Genomic DNA, 2847 nt, shown 5'->3' on the forward strand with positions numbered 1-2847 from the left:
CTAGTTTATTTTATTTTTATTTCATTAGTGTCATTCATAATGTTTGCATTAGCATCTGCATACTGCATTCTGCATTTTGCATTAAAAAAAGAGAGGGATCGACGCGCAAGCGTCTACGACGCGCACGCATCGTGTGTGACTACGCAACCAAATAGTGAGTTGCGCGAGAGACGCGCGGGAAGGGTGCGTGGCGCACAAGCCACTCCACGCGTATGCATGCCTCACACGTACGCGTCCCCTGTGATATTTACCACCCACGCGTAAGCGTCAACGACGCGTACGCGTGGATACCCAAATCGGCGTAAAGAGCACCTGGACAGAGGGTTGTGCTGCCCTTGTGAGGGAATTGTGCGAAAGGCACAAATTCATTCACGCGTACGCGTCCCTAACGCGTGCGCGTCATGTTCCCTTTATGGCCATCCACGCGTACGCGTCGCGCCCCGTTTCTACATTCTTACTTCTTTCTTCTCTCCTTTCTACTTCTTTCTTCCTTCTTTCTTACTTTCCTCTTCTTCATTCCTTTAACCTCTCATCCCTCTTCACTTCCATTCTATTTTATTTAATTTATTTGCATACTTTCATTCATTGCATTTTAATTTTTTCCGTTGTTGTTAAATTTTCTTATTCAATTGTTGTATCTTTTCTGGTATTATTTGGTACTTAGTGACTTGTTTTACAATGTGGGTGATATTATTTTTCTGTTAAAGTCAATCTTTTATGATACCTGTATTCCTTTTGCATTGACATGAACTTACACTGTCTTTCATTACCCATATTCTTCCCCTTTATTGCAAATTTTTGCACTATTGATATGCCATTTACTTCTACTATTTTCTCACTTGCATGTTGTAGCTACCATGTACTTGAGACCCTTATTATTTGGCATTAACACCCATATTTTATTTGTTTTCAATCTTTATTTTTGGGTTACTTTTCTTCTTTTCCCTTTTCTTTCAGGATGGCCACCACGAAGGGAGAGGAAAAGCTTCTTAATGGGGAGACAAACAAGTCCATCTGCTCAATCTTTGGAGAAAAGCATCAGTTGGAGCTCCCGTCCACTTGTACATCTCAGCATGCACCGAGGACGGTGCAATCTTTAAGTGTGGGGAGGTCGATACCGATCTCCGTGGGTTAGTAATTTCCTGTCTCAACACCAATGTTTAAATTTTCTTTGTAGTTAGTTGTTGCATTTGCATGTTTCATTGCATATTTGTTTGATTTTGTGCATATTTTACCACTTGGTTAAAGTAATATTTTCTTTTTCAAGAAACGTTTTATAGCATTTCACTAATTTGAATTAAACTTTTTGAAAAACTTGTTTGAAGGAATATTATACTGGAACATGGTTTAGAACTCGAACACACAAAACCTGTGAGATTTTGAGCTTATTTGATTGGTTGCATTTTATCAACCAATATTTTATTTTTGGTGTGTGTTTTTCTCTCTAAAATTGTGATCTTTGTCTTGCTTAATTCTATATTTCCATGGTTTGATGTATGCATGCACTTATATGATAGACCTTGTTTCACTTAGCTTACATACCCATATGGCCTTACCTTTCATTATCCTTTGCAAGCCAATTTGAGCCTATTTTACCCCTTTGTTCTTTACTTTAGCACATCATTAACTCTAAGCAGAAAACAATAATGTCCTTAATTTGAATCCTTGGTGAGCTTAGACTAGTGAGAGTGCTCATGAATTAAGTGTGGGGAAAAGTGGGTTTGGAAACATTTGGTTTAACAATTGGGTGTTATATATCTTTATGAAAATGTGAAAGAAATGTTTAGGACATGTTCATGCATTCAATACCTTAATCATATGCATTGAAAAATAAAAAAAATAATAACATATTTATTAAGAAAAGAGAAAAAAAAAGAGAAAAAGAGAAAAAGAAAAGAAAAAGAGCAAATAAATAAAAGGAGACAAAATGCCCCAAGGTAAGTGGTGAAAGCAATGCATATGTACTGTACTCGAAATTAGGATGCATGAATATGTGGAAAACACGGTTAATGGATAGTTAGGTTTTGTATTTTGATTACATGGATTATCTTAAATTAGGTAGGAAAAGTTTAAGTTAATTAAGGATTCAGATTTTAGTCCACTTGACCAAATACAATCTTACCTTGACCTTGACCCCATTACAACCCTTAAAAGACCTCTTGATTTGTGTATTTTTGCATTAAATTTCTATTGATTGGTAGAAGAAGAGCAAGCCTTAGAAAGCAAGATTAGTAGAGAATTGAGAGAATTGAACCTTAAACACTTGAGTGATTAGAGTGTATACACTTCCAGTGAGGGTTCGATGCTCGATTCTTTGTTCCCGACTTTCATGAGCTATTTTCTTCTGCAAGTTTACTTGTACTTTATTTTATGATTTGAATTAGTGAAATCCAGTTCATATTTGTTCTTGAAGGATTTGTTTACTTTTAACCAAGTAGGAAAAAGCATTCTGCATTTAGTTGCATTCATAGGTTGCATTTCATACATTTTACCATTCCCCTTCACCCTTTATAGCTTCTCTTGAACTTAGCATGAGGACATGCTAATGTTTAAGTGTAGAGAGGTTGATAAACCACTATTTCATGGTTTATCTTGTGCTCAATTGAGTGGTTTTTATCAATCTCTTATACACTTATTCATACAAAATGCATAGTTTTACAATTTCCTTCCTGATTTTGTGCTACGATTGAAAACAAGCTTCTTTTGCCTTATATTTGCTAATATTAATCCTCTCTTATTACCATTCGATGCCTTGATATGTGTGTTAAGTGATTACAGGGATTACAGGGTAGGAATGGCTTAGAGGATGGAAAGGAAGCATGCAAAAGTGGAAAGAATACGAGAAAC

Source organism: Arachis hypogaea, chromosome 20, assembly GCF_003086295.3.
Source record: "Arachis hypogaea cultivar Tifrunner chromosome 20, arahy.Tifrunner.gnm2.J5K5, whole genome shotgun sequence".
Classification (NCBI taxonomy): Eukaryota; Viridiplantae; Streptophyta; class Magnoliopsida; order Fabales; family Fabaceae; genus Arachis; species Arachis hypogaea.